General features: G+C 42.5%; 1 protein-coding gene across 15 annotated transcripts in view; it reads right to left on the reverse strand.

The window, feature by feature from the left end:
* Positions 1–14,177, reverse strand: part of LOC110523834 (liprin-beta-2) — a 113,159-nt gene extending 98,982 nt beyond the window's left edge. For all 15 annotated transcript variants that reach the window (XR_016495377.1, XM_090232623.1, XM_090232593.1 and 12 more), the window contains exon 1: positions 13,627–14,177. The gene's annotated coding sequence lies outside the window, so the exon portion shown is untranslated. The remainder of the gene's footprint in view (positions 1–13,626) is intronic.
* Positions 14,178–16,904: the final 2,727 nt, after the last annotated feature.

The following is a 16,904-nucleotide window of genomic DNA, read 5'->3' on the forward strand; positions in this document are numbered from 1 at the left end:
GTTCTTTACAATTGCTGTTTTGAATTCAAATCTAATTGTACCTACACAATGAAGAAGGCTTTAAAGCCGAAACGTTTGTGTACGCTATCCCTGATGCAGTGAAAATAATTTGTAAAAATGAAGTAAGCTTTATGCGACATTTCTTTTGAGTACGAGCCCGTTACACCTGTCTGTTTGAGGATTTTCCCTGGTCTGACTTTTACCAACATTTCTTCACATGCTAAATCATGCTCACAGAAAAGTAGGTCATCTTCACCCTTTAAAATGTGTAAATATCTAATCTACAATATTAGTTTACAGTCAATTACATGGAAAAAGAAAAGTCCTCACATATTTGGCAATGCCTCCAATTCACACATCACAACTCTTAAGAAGGCAGAAAAGACTGCTATGTGGTACTCTTGCTTTGCCTGTCAACAGAAGCATCCATCCTCAGCAAATGTATTACAAATCACGAGGCATGACTATTCAATGATCAAATCTCTAACAGCAGCCTACAGAAGCTCTCCCTATAGGTGAGGATCGAAACATTCATTAACTAATAACTAACCAACATAATAACTAAGCTCTCGGTTAACTGATATGTTTTCAAAACGTGGGAAACCCTGCTGTAACCTTGGGTTTTCTTGACTTAGTCAGCCTTATATTTAGCCCCTCCACCTCTCCCCTCGCTGATGAAGCTTCGTTAGCTCGCTGAAATGTCAACATCAGGCGGCCCGAGTGTAATCGTCCTGGCAGTGGATGTTACGTGGCCCTGTCATACTCATCAGCAATCAAGCACAATCATGACAGAGCATGTCAAGCAAACATGAGATCTCAGCCACCTCACAACTGCATTGCTCTTTTCAGTGGCAGATAAAGCTACCTCCAACACTATAAAATAAAGTCAAGAAAACTCTGCAGCCATAAACACTACCTCATTGGTACCACACATGTGGAACCCGGGAGAGTATGAGTGGACCAGGTTTTTACATGTATCAGGTTTTACTAGCTCAGGAAAGTAGGAAAACATTTTAATCACATGGTTTGCATACTACAATAGTTTTACATTTTTTATTTAAAGATGCACTATGCAGAAATCGCTCCGCCATTGTCCTGGTTCTTCCTGTTCTAATAGATTACCTACATTCAGTTTATGAGACAAAACAAACAAGTATAGTGTAGAGAATCATTGTACCATCTAAACTGCTGTGAAATATATTTTCCATAACCAAAAATATTGTATTTTAAGCTGTTTGAAGCTGCTGTACAAAAAAAAGTAAAATACACAAAAACAAAACTTAAGAACAAGAAGCATAGAAATAGCGCACATAGAACAGATCTACCACTTCTTTGACTTGCTTATAATGAGAATTATTGGTTGGGCTGTACAACATGCAAAAAGGTAGGGAGCTTGGGTCTAAAAATGACTGGAGGGATTAAACTAGCAAAAGGGTGGGTGGGATGTACAGTAAATTAACATCCTATGCTTCAAATGTTGAAAGAAACAACAGAAAGAAGGTTTTTGAACATACCCGAACTTAGGCGCATACTTGGTTATACCTGGATTAAGTACCAATTTCAGTTCACCAAAGGCTTTCTGCAAAGCAATGAAGGCAGATTGAAGCTCCGAAAAAGCCTGGTCAACTGTGGGGGCAATAGTACACATAACAGTGTCATCTGCATACAGGTGTATGTTACAATTTTTGCAGATAGATGAACATTGTTTATAAAGACAGCAAAAAGTACAGGACCTAAAATCGTTCCTTGTTGGACGCCTTTCGTAATATCAAGGAAACCTGAATTAACTCCATCAGAAAAAACTGTGTCCTCTCTGTCAAGTCATTTTCGAACCAATTACATGACGCCGGATTGCCTGCGGAAAAAGTCGACACCATAAAAAAAATAATAAACATTCTTTATTTTCAAACAGAAAATATTTATCATTCGTTTAAAACTTTGCGTTTCAAATCTCTCTCGCCAACCTTCTGCCAACACAGCTTAATATACACTGCTCAAAAAAATAAAGGGAACACTTAAACAACACAATGTAACTCTAAGTCAATCACACTTCTGTGAAATCAAACTGTCCACTTAGGAAGCAACACTGATTGACAATAAATTTCACATGCTGTTGTGCAAATGGGATAGACAACAGGTGGAAAGTATAGGCAATTAGCAAGACACCCCCAATAAAGGAGTGGTTCTGCAGGTGGTGACTACAGACCACTTCTCAGTTCCTATGCTTCCTGGCTGATGTTTTGGTCACTTTTGAATGCTGGCGGTGCTTTCACTCTAGTGGTAGCATGAGACGGAGTCTACAACCCACACAAGTGGCTTAGATAGTGCAGCTCATCCAGGATGGAACATCAATGCGAGCTGTGCCAAGAAGGTTTGCTGCGTCTGTCAGAGTAGTGTCCAGAGCATGGAGGCGCTACCAGGAGACAGGCCAGTACATCAGGGGACGTGGAGGAGGCCGTAGGAGGGCAACAACCCAGCAGCAGGACCGCTACCTCCGCCTTTGTGCCAGGAGGGGCAGGAGGAGCACTGCCAGAGCCCTGCAAAATGACCTCCAGCAGGCCATAAATGTGCATGTGTCTGCTCAAACGGTCAGAAACAGACTCCATGAGGGTGGTATGAGGGCCCGACATCCACAGGTGGGGGTTGTGCTTACAGCCCAACACCGTGCAGGACGTTTCGCATTTGCCAGAGAACATCAAGATTGGCAAATTCGCCACTGGCGCCCTGTGTACTTCACAGATGAAAGCAGGTTCACACTGAGCACATGTGAAAGACTGGAGACGCCGTGGAGAACGTTCTGCTGCCTGCAACATCCTCCAGCATGACCGGTTTGGCGGTGGGTCAGTCATGGTGTGGGGTGGCATTTCTTTGGGGGGCCGCACAGCCCTCCATGTGCTCGCCAGAGGTAGCCTGACTGCCATTAGGTAGCGAGATGAGATCCTCAGACCCCTTGTGAGACCATATGCTGGTGCGGTTGGCCCTGGGTTCCTCCTAATGCAAGACAATGCTAGACCTGGAGTGTGGCTGGAGTGTGTCAGCAGTTCCTGCAAGAGGAAGGCATTGATGCTATGGACTGGTCCGCCCGTTTCCCAGACCTGAATCCAATTGAGCACATCTGGGACATCATGTCTCGCTCCGTTGCACCACAGACTGTCCAGGAGTTGGCGGATGCTTTAGTCTAGGTCTTGGAGGAGATCCCTCAGAAGACCATCCGCCACCTCATCAGGAGCATGCCCAGGCATTGTAGGGAGGTCATACAGGCACGTGGAGGCCACACACACTACTGAGCCTCATTTTGACTTGTTTTAAGGACATTACATCAAAGTTGGATCAGCCTGTAGTGTGGTTTTCCACTTTAATTTTGAGTGTGACTCCAAATCCAGACTTCCATGGGTTGACAAATTTGATTTCCATTGATAATGTTTGTGTGATTTTGTTGTCAGCACATTCAACTATGTAAAGAAAAAAGTATTTAATTAAAATATTTAATTCATTCAGATCTAGGATGTGTTATTTTAGTGTTCCCTTTATTTTTTTGAGCAGTGTATAAGCACCAAAGCCAGAGGCCCGCTGACAGCTCCAACATCCTATCAGGGCCTCATTCTGCCACTTACATGTGTTCATGTGTAGTTGACAAGATGACTCGTCGGAGGGGTCTAGCTGCCTGCAGGCCTTTAGTTTAAACAGCCTTCCATTTCAGCTGGGCGCTTGAGAGGTAGTCAACAAATCAGTAGTGGGAATCGACTCGTGTCTGTGGCACTGAGCACCTGTGTGATCTCTTGCATAATAGACAAGGCGTCATTGTTGCAGTGCTGGCAGAGGGCCCAACACATAGCATCGCACCTTTATTGGAACAACAACAAAAAAATTGACAGCAGCTCATTCAAAATGGCTGATAGACAAGACTCCAATATACAGTTTGCCAGCAGTATACCACCCTGCATTCCACTGCTAGCTTGCTTCTGAAGCTAAGCAGGGTTGGTCCTGGTCAGTTCCTGGATGGGAGACCATATGCTGCTGGAAGTGGTGTTGGAGGGCCAGTAGGAGGCATTCTTTCCTCTGGTCTAAAAAAATATCCCAATGCCCCAGGGCAGTGATTGGGGACACTGCCTTGTGTAGGGTGCTGTCTTTCGGATGGGACGTTAAACAGGTGTCCTGACTCTCTGAGGTCATTAAAGATCCCATGGCATTTATCGTAAGAGTAGAGGTGTTAACCCCGGTGTCCTGGCTAAATTCCCAATCTGGCCCTCAAACCATCACGTTCACCTAATAATCACCAGTTTACAATTGGCTCATTCATCACTCTCCCCTGTAACAATTCCCCAGGTCGTTGCTGCTAATGAGAACGTGTTCTCAGGCAACTTACCTGTTAAAACAACGGATAAAAAAACAGTACATGACTCCTGTTGCACAGAACAGAGTAAAGTTACATGGATTCAAGATCTTAACCTACGAGTCAGCTCAACCAGGACAAACCCAGTTCAAAAGACAGGATAACATTACACACTATGCAAAGTGGGTCATAACCAGCGAGCAACATGGGCTCAGAAGAAATCAGCACATCCAACGTGGGGCCATTGTTGGAGTGAGATACTTTGCTTTCAAATTCATACTGCATGAGCATGGCATGCAAACTGTATGGATGGGGAAATCAAACACAAAACAAAAGTATATCATGAAAGACAAGTATGAAGCCATAACAGTAGCTGCAGGCTGTTATTACTCATCCTCACTGATCCTTCCTGACTGGGGCTCTGGAGTTGGGTGAGGACCTGGACCGGGTTGACTTTTTGCCAGCTCACTGGACCACTCATAGTTCTGCTCACCTGGCAGCTGTGATGCGGGGAAGTGCAGGTTGAAGGAGAGGAGAAATGTCACCCACAAGCAGGTGCAATCTAGTGTGCCAAAAACATCAGACAAAAGGCTAGGAGGCAACTCAACTCTGGAAAGTCTAGCTAGACTCACATCACAGGTCAAAACATGACCTTCCTCTCTCTTTTCTCAGTTGGCTCTCCAAATCCATCATACTTTGTTCTTTAGAAATCAACCAATCCTATAATCAGGTTCTGTAGGTTTACATATTACAACATGGTAGTGTCACAATGGTTCAGGCTGTAAAAATAATGTAGCTACAGTTTAGTGGCATCCTTTAATCTCTGAGAAAAAATCAGATAGTGTGAGAGACTCTAAATTCTTGATATAGATAAATGGGCCAAGTCAAACACAGAACTTAGTGCAGTGTTTTCAAATCCACATTTTGTTAGAGCTCATCCGTCAGGCAGAACCCCATGCTTCACTAAGATCTGGGCTGGGAGTGGAGCAGTGATTGCTTTAGGGATAATATTCCTGGAGAACACTGGGATACCTGATTAGCTCAGGAACTCAAATTGTAACTGGAAAACAACCAACCTGCATGAAAAAAAACATCAAACTGTCCCACGGCCTTTCCCTCCCCCAATAACTCCCCACTCAACTCTTCCCTGCTCTGCTGAAGACTTTGGCTTGATTGGCCTTGACAGGCGATGGTCATATAACTCTGTCAGATTAAAACAATGCTCACTTCAACCTCTCCATTTGGCTTCTGGCTGACTCTGGGCTGCCTGTTTACCATGGAGCAATTCTACGGTAACGGACTCAGATTTTCTACTTAAAAATGTATGCCAAAAGAAACAACACTGAAATCAAAGTTCAACAAACCATACAACTCTATGCACAATGACTAATTTGAACTATTTACAGATAACATTTCACAAAAACACATTTACTGGAAGAACTGTGCAGAAGCAAAGGTTGATAACAGAATTTCGGTAAAGTCTCCCTTCATTTTTTTTAATGTTACCACGTTTTCTAAAAACTCTTAAATAAGATTCAACGATGTCTGCAGAAAGAGTGGGGTGTCAGCTATGACATGACATCGTGAGAAAAAAAAAAATGGGTGATTGAACTACAGTAAGTGACGTGGATTACCACTCAGTAACAGAATTGTTGTAACGGAATATCATCATGGGTCCCTGATCTGTACTACACAGAAATGCATGGTTGTGGATATGAAGGTAATTCTCTACATGGTGATGTATCCTAAATAGTAAACAAAGGTGGAAATATGCAATATCCTCTGCATATGTGGGTATTGTTCGACACACACAAGTGTGTACTGTAGAATAATATGGTTGGTCCGGACCAGACCAAATCTGAAACAATCAATCTGAAACTTGTTTCACAAGTTTGGACATCACAGTACAGCACAGTAGAGCTCAGTAGAGTACAGTACAGTACAGCACAGGACAGTAGAGTTCAGAACAGTACAGTACAGTATAGTGCAGCACAATACAGTAAAGCATAGTTCAGTACAATACAGTACAGTAGAGTACAGTTCAGTACAGTATAATACAGTACATTGTAGTGTACAACCCTAGTGTGCTCTACTGTGTACTGTGCTGAACTCTACTCTACTCTACTGTACATTAAAGTACAGGAATGTACTGCACTGAACTATACTCTGCTCAACCTTTTTTTACGTTACTGTACTATACTCTACTGTGCTCTACTGTACTGTACTGTGCTCTCTACACTTTTGAAAGATGTCATGGAAATCTCTGTTGGGACAAATCAAGGCTGGTCCGGAGTGGACCAAAAACGGCATCTGTGGACAGTGAAATCAAGGACAGGGCGGACTGACCAAATTTCAACTACTTTTCAACATCCCTGAACATCCTGTGCCGGTCGGTGCTCAATGGGTTAGGATGCTGGTTACAGTAAATGGAAAGAGAAGGTGCTCATTGGGAGGTGTCAGTAAGAGCCGGGAGAGGTGACATTAACTGGAGAGAGAGGAGAGAGGGAGGGAGGGAGGGGTTGTCCAGACTTTTTTCACACTTACTTTGACCACCACAGAACAGAAATAGAAATTAAACAGTTATGGGTTGAACGTAACTAAATGCCAGTGGAAGGGAGGACAATAGCAGGTGACCCAAATGTGGTTTGTGACTACTATGATTTCACATAGAAGTCAATTGCAGTAATTCCGTTACAGATTTTTCTGAAATTCTGTTACCAATTACGTAACAGAATTTTGAGTTTTAATCACTTAATAACTCAGAAACAAAATAGATATTTTTTACATGTTCCTTCTGTGAACTTTCATTATTCTCCCTCCTCATGAGGGAGAGAAATGTGAAAATATCTTAAAGATACAGTGCATTCGGAAAGCATTCAGACCCCTTAACTTTTTCCAAATTTTGTTACATTAGAGCCGTACTCTAAAATGGATTGTATTACATTTTTTCCCTCATCAATCTACACACAATAGCCCATAATGACGAAGCGAAAACAGGATTTTAGCGATGTTAACAAATGTATAAAACATAAAAATAGAAATTCTTTATTTACATAAGCATTCAGAACATTTGCTATGAGACTTGAAATTGAGCTCAAGGGCATCCTGTTTCCGCATCCTGTTTCCATTGATCAACCTTGAGACGTTTTTACAACTTCATTGGAGTCCACCTGTGGTAAATGCAATTGATTGGACATGATTTCGAAAGGCACACACCTGTTTACAGTATAAGGTCCCACAGTTGACAGTGCATGTTGACAGTGCATGAGCAAAAACCAAGCCATGAGGTCGAAGGAATTGTCCATAGGGTCGTGGTCTGGGAAGTTACTCTGACAGAGCTCCAGAGTTCCTCTGTGGAGATGGGAGAACCTTCCAGGAAAGACAACCATCTCTGCAGCACTCCACTAATCAGGCCTTTATGGTAAAGTGGCCATATGGAAGCCACTCCTCAGTAAAAGGCACATGACAGCCTGCTTGGAGTTTGCCAAAAGGCACCTAAAGGCCTATCAGACCATGAGAAACAAGATTCTCTAGTCTGATTTAACCAAGATTGAACTCTTTTGTCTGAATGGCAAGTGTCACATCTGGAGAAAACCTGGCACCATCCCTACGTTGAAGCATGGTGGTGGCAGCATCATGCTGTGGGGATGTTTTTCAGCGGCAGGGACTGGGAGACTAGTCAGGATCGAGGCAAAGATGAACGGAGCAAAGTACACCGAGATCCCTTGATGAAAACCTGCTCCAAAGCGCTCAGGACCTCAGAATGTGGCGAAGGTTCACCTTCCAACAGGACAACAACCCTAAGCACACAACCAAGACAACACAGGAGTGGTTTCGGGACAAGTCCCTGAATGTCCTTGAGTGGCCCAAACAGAGCCCGGACTTGAACCCGATCGAACATCGGTGACGCTCCCCATCCAAACTGACAGAGCTTGAGAGCATCTGCAGACAAGAATGGGAGAAACTCCCCAACTACAGGTGTGCAAAGCTTGTAGCATCATACCCAAGAAGACTCAAGGCCGTAATAGCTGCCAAAGGTGCTTCAACAAAGTACTGAGTAAAGGGTCTGAATACTTATGTAAATGTAATATACGTTTTTTTTTATACATTTGCAAAAAAAAATCTAAAAACCTGTTTTTGCTTTTCATTATGGGGTACTTGTGTAGATTGATCAGAAAAAAAAAAAAATAGTACTTTTTAGAATAAGGCTGTAACTTAACAAAATGTGGAAAAAATCAGGGGGTCTGAATACTTCGCGAATGCACTGTATGTGGGTTTTTGGTAATGGAATTTAAAGGCACAGGGCAATGTTTCTTAAACTTACACAAGGCAAATAATAATAATAATAATAATAATAATAAGTATTGATATTAGTTGGCAGGGGTCTTTAGTCCAACAAAATTGTGTTTTGATGAATTTTTTATTCCTTTTAAGACTTTTTCTGGTAGATGTTTTCTAAGACGCCATCTCCATATCTTTGACCAGGAATCAAATAATTTGCTTATTCCTTATATTCAGTATAGAAAAAGGTTATAAATGTATATATGCCTTAATTTCTCCAAAATATAGACTCTTTAACTTTCATTTGAAACCAGATTTGACATGCCCCTATGAGCTTCACATGTTGGTGCTGATGGGTCCTTTTAGATGGAAATTACCCTATAAGAGTATGCAACACCAATTGAAACTCTCTGCTCTATCGATCGGTATATACATTCCGTCCTAATCTGCCTTCTAATCAGCGATTGGATCATCTCTAACAAATCTAACCAATCAATGTTGGCATTCTGGAAATCGTAGAAATCGTTGCCAGATTGATGTGGATGGGTTGCTTGTCATCCTCTTACATGGAAATGACCCATGGAGCTATAAACCTTTTGTCAAGCAGGGAAAGAGTTCATGGCCTGGTGGAGGTGGCTCACCAATGTCTCCTAAATTCTCATTACAGTTAAAGGGGTAGCACACAGGTTGAAGAATGTCACTGGTGGAACCCATGATCAATAACTTAGGTAAAAATGTATTTTATTTACAAAATGAGTCATTTCAACAAAGCATGGATAGCAGTCCAAATACCATGCAAACATAAAATCCTGCTTATTTAAAAAAAATACAAAAAATAAATCCAGTCATCCTGTGGGGGAAGTTGCTAAACAATCGCAATATCTGTTGCATTCGGCCTGAGTCCTGGGATGGAATGTCATCTCAAAGGCATACAATCGCATACTGTTTCCTATGGGCTGGGGAGCGGGACAAAGCAGAGCTGAGGACAAATAATGTGCTTTATCCATTTTGTCTGAGCACATGATCCTCGGCGCACAACCCCGCAGCCTGCCGCCCAACACACTCATTACCGAGGGAAATTTACACCCTGGAGCTGTGGGATCACCAACGTGTTGTCTTGACTTTTTCCAGATATATGAGTTTTAAATGATATAAGTTAGTTTTTTTTATATGTAATAACACAGCGGATCCCCATCACAGGCTTGTCTTTATCTTAGTTATCTTCACCACCTCAAAACAGAGGTGTCCAGCACCATCCATAGCCAACCCAGGGGTCTGTCCATGAGTATTATTCACTGAGTGAACTCTGGTAGAACATTCCTTAAAGGCCCGGTGCAGTCAATGTATTACCATACTATTAGGTTGAAATAATACAGTGAAATTTTAGCCTGTTTTAGTGGGATTGAGTTGTGGCCTTCCATGGTGACATCACCACGTGGTAAATTATTTAATAGACCAATAACAAAGTGACTTACAAAATAGCCAAGATCCTGCAACCTTGGAGAGGTAAATACCTGTCTATTTATGGAAAAAAATTGCCCTGATTAACTCCTTAGTCATATCTCAGTTTACTCACTCACTTACTGCCTACTCCTGATGATTCGTTTTTCAAATCATATAAGCAAAACATATTTCACTTAATCTGGGAAGCTAAACCAGACAAGATAAATCATGCCTATCTATATAATGAATATGTATTGGGTGGATTGAGATTATTAAATGTACTAAACCTCTCTAAAAGCTTCACTTATTCAAAAGTTTTACTTGAACCCTAGATGATTCTCAAGTAGATGACTAAGAAAAGCTCATCCATTGTTTAAAAATTGCCATTTTGCCTTTGTGCAGATTGCCATGTCTCATTTGCGATAAATTCAAAGTATCTCCCTTTTTCAAACAAGCATTGCGGAGCTAGCTACAATTTCAATTTCACCCCCCTGAAAAGATAGAACAAATATCACAACAAATATTACGGCTGAACTCAAATGTACTGGTTGATAAAAGACCTGTATTTAAGGGAAAGATGTTTGAAAATTGTATTTTGTTTTTAAATTATATTGTAAATTGGAATGGTAGAGATGTCTTTCATGAAGTTATCTGAATTGTACGGGAAGGTCTGCTCAATCCAAGATTGCAACCAATTGATTAAACCATTACCCCAAACATGGAGGAGGCAGGTGGAAGCGGGAGGAAGTAGGGAACTGGTCTGTCTGCCCAATATAAAGGATCAAAGGAATACAAAAAGCATAAATAGGTATACAAGTAAATTAAGTATATCAGTTTCATTTGAGGACCAGGATGTTGACAGCTGTGCCATACAGATTGCAAAATAGTTTTGGAACAGGGTGTATGAGTTGATATATAAAACAACGCAAGATTCAAGACTTTGGAGGGCTAGTGGCCTGGCGGTTGGGAGTTTGGGCCGGTGGATGATGGATCGCTGGTTTTCGTCCCCGTTTTTTTTTTTTACCTTGCGGGAGATCTGTCGACGTGCCCTTGAGCAGGGCGTTGACCCTGGTTCCTTCTGTGTGTCGCTCCGGATGGGAGTCTGTTAGATGACTAGTGTGATGTAGTTGTTGAGTGGCTTCACTGCAAGTATAGTGTATGTTTTAAATATTCAATAAGAATAAAAAATACTTCCAAACCACTCTGCCAATAACGGCTAACGTTTAGTTTTCCCCTCCCCACTCAGACCACTCCCAGACAGTCCAAAATTCATGCCTGAGAAATGTCCCTTTGCTAAGAACCTATTTTTGTTTCTTTAATTGAAAACAATCACAGTGAGGTACTTAATTGTTACCCAGAAATAATTTGATATCGACTTGTTAGAAAAAGGCTACGTTGAACCTTTAAAGGAGACATAAACAGAGCAGCAATAATAACAGCTTTTCTCTGCTAGAAGTATGAAAATAATATATAATAACTTAATTATGTGGTGCTAAATCAACACGAAAGAAGTAAAGAAACGTTATTCCCTCGGATTTGTTAAGTCCTCCTGGGAGTAGTAAGCGCTCTCCTCTCTCCGACATCCAATATCTGACTAAAGATTACCTCCTGTAGATGACTGACAGAGCCATAGCTGTGTGAGTTGACATAATAATTATCCAAACCTAAGGTTGGAGGAGGACTACTCCCATTGGTATTAACCACACTATTTGATCATCAGAATATAATGCCCTGATCTGCTGCTATGGTTATGGGCAATTCCACAGTAACTGAATAAAAAACACATTTATTTGAAGAACAGTGCAGATGCAAAGTTTGGTAAGAGAATGATGGCACAAACAGCACAAAACATAATTTTGTTACTAAACTTTGCATCTGCACTGTTCTTCAAGCAAATGTGTTTTAAAAAAAGAAGAAGTTTTCAGTGGAAATTATTAAAATAAGTCTTGTGCATAGAGTTGTATCATTCATTTAACTTTGCAATCTTTGGTTTTTGTTTGACATACATTTTTTGTGTGTCTCAGTGTCACTCCGTTTACCATGGAATTGCCCTTAGGTATCATCTTCCTCATTCTATGACTTAGTGCAGGACATGAGCTTATACTGCACGTGCAAACTCTCTTTTGCATGCTGTTCGTATGTTGGAAGAATGAGTTTTTCCTCATTTGAAATTTTATTCCAAATTGATAATACAAAATCCGAGACAGACCATGGTTTCACCATGCATCAAATTAGTTCTTGATCAATCAAGGGTATCTTCAACAGAATGTAACAGGCAATCTCTGTGATACCAACAGCATTGTGAATTATTTAGGAGGCCAAAGAACCACTGGTGTTTAGGTGAATTCTAGTCAAATTTATGCCACCTGTGCCACTTCAGATGAGCATGGCAACAGAATACATTGTATCCTGAGTGCAAGTCCCCTCCAACTCTTTGTCCATATTCAAGACACTCAAGCATTTTCTGGTCTATGAATCATCTTTGTTGTTTGATGACAAGCACAGACAGCTGGGTGTACTGCAGCCATGATATTCAGAAATGACCATATCATTCACAGCAAGAGATATTTAGCTGCTTGTCATGTATTCCATAATGGATAGTCTGCAATTAAACTCTGGTGAGTGGGGCTGCAATATCATTTAACGCAACATAGGCTTCTATAGCATAAGGAAAACAACAAAATTGCATTTCATCAACAGAAGCCATACCACTCAAACCAATGTACATGGGGAATTGCTTTTGTGTGGATCAAATGTATTTGCTCCTCATAATTCTTACACCTTTAAACATCAAAAAGCAACTGCAACTTAAAGTGGAAATCACTGGTTGAAACAATAACAAAGTGTGCTCCCTGCTTCTGTTTTTGGTAAAACGCTGAGCAATGGGGTTGAAGACATGTAACCACGCTCAAATGCATAGACAGACCTATGGACGCAAGGACTGACCATCCATGATATCAACATTATCATTTCAAGCATGTTTTGAAGCTATATAGTGCTTGTTACGTTTACTTTGTTTACAAACATTGGAGTAAAACAAGCTTATATTTTGGGTTCTGATGGGGTACGGCAGTTGAACTAAGCTCATGGGGCATTTATAAGTTATATTCTTAAATAATCATTGGGTACATATCATTTACAAGTCCAAAAATATATGTAGCAACAGCAGATTACCATTTTAAACAAAGTGAGGGGAAAAAAACGACGTATTTATTTGAATAACGCTACAGTACATGCAAAGTGCTATACGATGCTACAGTAGCCTATGGAATGCTGAGAAACAGTGGTGAAAGCTATAGTACGTGTCATGTTCAGACAGGTTTTATTCTGTAGTCTGTGTGACACAGTGCTCATCCACAGGTGGACATCTACAGGTATGTAAATCGGTATATTGAACATATACTGAACAAAATCTGTATATGACTGGCAAAATATGGTTTATTGGCAAAGTCGAAGTACATTAGGCAATATGTAGACTTTGCATCGATCTACTTCTGTTTATGACTACCTGCGAATGGGATAGAACATGTAAACGATATGAAAACAAGTGCGTCTCTGGCATTACTTACTATATGCTGGACTTCGGAGACTTGCTCTCCAACGCGAATTATTCCCCTGCACCCTTTGAAAATACTATTTTGACCACTTTGGATTAAAAATGTCCTTGACACGGACAGTGGTATCTTTTCCGATGGGATGCTCCGCGCCTTGCCGGACTGTGCGCTCCGGGTGTCATTGCTGCGTTCATCGTAAAGACGCTCCACCAATCATCTGTCATGGTATTCTAGGGGCGTGCCATCCCATCAAACTACACAGTCCACGTGCTCTAGCCTACCGTTTACTCCGACTCGATTATCATGTAATAATAAGGAAATCCCATTGACCACACAGGAAAATTGGGGGGAAATTAACATTCCTTCATATTGCAACCAATTGTAAGAGCCAACCTCGTTGCAGATTTTTTGTTATACAGAAATAACAAATCATGCCGAAAAGCTGCGGTGTTGTCCAATGTGCATGTAACCAGGTAAAGAATCAAGACCATCGGTTCGCAACGCTCCCACGTACAAAGAGCCTGCGAGAAGAGCTGTGACTTCAGGATTTCCGTTCTCCTAGTAGCAGAATAGGTAGCACAATCGCGGATAATTAAAATAAAATAAGAGTCCCACTGCAAAGACATGCTAAGCTTTGTGAATATCGTTTATTTTTGCACTCTAGTGCGGTAAAACAGTTTTTCCAGTATTGCAACCATCTTTGAAAAAATATATCGATAATTTGACCTATTTTATTTTTTATATATTTTATTATTTATACCAGCGATTATTTTGAAAGTTTTACACAAGTACTGGTATGTTGAAAGCTATGGCGTAGGTAGACTATATTTGAAAAAATACAAATATGTGTTTGGAATTACTCAAGAGCCTGCAAAACGCAAAACTTAAATGGGTCTCTTGTGCTGGCTATGGGCTTAATACAGAATACTGGTGATTCCTTACTCCACCCACTCCATTCACTGCAGTGCAACACACTGTATATGGGATACTCATTGACAGAGAGTCAGCTACCATCCTCAGTAGCTTTCCATTTAAGTTGTCAATGCGAGGAGGTTTGTCCTTATTGATCGATAACAATCATTTTTCCACCTCTACGACACTAACTTGACAAAATTCACACTTACAATGCTTTTCTATCATTATTTGTTTTTAATATGCATGAATACGATGGCTCACTGTTTGTTGTTGGCCTATTACTTTGCCAATTAAGTAATCATAAAAATCTAAAATTATAAAAATAATTGGCAACATGAAATGGTTTTGTGATGAATAAGCCATCTGATTCAATGAAAGATGGAGTTGAATTTGTCTTTCTGCCTTTAATTGGGCAGATGTGAGACTCTGGCGGCAGGGTAGCCTAGTGGTTAGAGTGTTGGACTAGTAACCGGAAGGTTGCAAGTTCAAATCCCTGACCTGACAAGGTCTGTCATTGAAAATAAGAATTTGTTCTTAACTGATGACTTGCCTAGTTAAATAAAGGTAAAAAAAAACGAAAACAAATCTGTTCAAAGTACTCCATTTAAAGTGGTTTCATAATACAGTTTCTTCTTCTTTTTGTTGAGTTGAGTCACATACTTTCTCAATTTTCAGTATTTCAGCCAGTCAGATGTGCAGCCAGACTTATTAGCCCCTCCTTTTGCCCCATCTCTTTCAACCATACAGTTTTCAAATTCCTCATCAATCCAAGGAGCCTTAACAGTCCGTTTCTCAAAAGGTACATGTTTATAAATATTTGGAAGAAGCAATTTCATAAAGTCATTGTCACACCCTGAGCATAGTTTGCTTTGTATGTTTCTGTGTTTTGTTTGGTCAGGGTGTGATCTGAGTGGGCATTCTATGTTGGATGTCTAGTTTGTCTGTTTCTGTGTTTGGGCCTGATATGGTTCCCTATCAGAGGCAGTTGTTAGTCATTGTCTCTGATTGGGAATCATATTTAGGTAGCCTGTTTTGTGTTGGGTTTTGTGGGTGGTTGTTTCCTGTCTTTGTCTTTGTTGCACCAGATAGGGCTGTTTCGGTTTTGCCACGTTTATGGTTTTGTATTATGCTCATGTTGAGTTTTCCTATTAAAAAACATGAACTATAAACCCTCTGCATTTTGGTCCGCCTCTCCTTCCCAGGAGGAAAGCCGTTACAGAATCACCCACCACAACAGGACCAAGCGGCGTGGTGAAAAGCAGCAACAGCAGCAGCAGCAACAGCAAGTGAGGCAGAAATATTTGGAGAAATGGACTTGGGAGAAACCCTGGGCAAAGCCAGGAGATTATTGGCGCCCCAAAGAAGAGCTGGAGGCAGCGAAGGCGGAGAGGCGCTGGTATGAGGAGGCAGCACGGCGGCGTGGATGGAAGCCCGAGAGTCAGCCAGCCCCAAACATTTCTCGGGGGGGGCACACAGGGAGTATGGCGAAGCCAGGTAGGAGACCTGCGCCAACTTCCTGTGCTTACCGGGGGGCGAGAGAGACCGGGCAGGCACCGTGTTATGCTATGGAGCGAACGGTTTCCCCAGTGCGGGTGCATAGCCCGGTGCGGTACATACCAGCTCCTCGTATCGGCCGGGCTAGAGTGGGCATCGAGCCAGGTGCCATGAAGCCGGCTCTACCCATCTGGTCTCCAGTGCGTCTCCTTGGGCCGGTATACATGGCACCAGCCTTACGCATGGTGTCCCCGGTTCGCCTGCATAGCCCAGTGCGGGCTATTCCACCTCGCCGCACTGGCAGGGCGACCGGGAGCATTCAACCAGGTAAGGTTGGGCAGGCTCGGTGCTCAAGAGCTCCAGTGCGCCTGCACGGTCCGGTCTATCCAGTACCACCTCCATGCACCAGCCCTCCGGTGGCACCAGGCTGTCTCTTCGTTTCATCCCTACAGGTGCTCCCACCTGTCCAGCGCTGCCGGAGTCTCCCGCCAGTCGAGCGCTGCCGGAGTCTCCCGCCTGTCCGGCGCTGCCAGAGCTTCCGCCCCTCAGTCCAGAGGTGCCAGAGCCCCTCAGTCCAGAGGCGCCAGAGCTCCTCTGTCTGGCGCTGCCAGAGCCTTCCCCCTCTCCAGCGTTGCCGGAGCTGTCCGTCTGCCCAGCATGGCCTGAGCTGCCCGTCTGTCCAGAGCCGCCAGAGTCTCCCGTCTGCCAGGATCTGCCTCCCATGATCCGCCGGAGTCTCCCATGATCCGCCGGAGTCTTCCATAATCCGGCGGAGTCTCCCATGATCCGCCGGAGTCTCCCAGGACCCGCCGGAGTCTCCCAGGACCCGCCGGAGTCTGCCAGGACCCGCCGGAGTCTGCCAGGACCCGCCGGAGTCTGCCAGG

The sequence above is a fragment of the Oncorhynchus mykiss genome, chromosome 1 (genome assembly GCF_057628025.1).
Source record: "Oncorhynchus mykiss isolate SJ-2025 chromosome 1, ASM5762802v1, whole genome shotgun sequence".
Taxonomy (NCBI): Eukaryota; Metazoa; Chordata; class Actinopteri; order Salmoniformes; family Salmonidae; genus Oncorhynchus; species Oncorhynchus mykiss.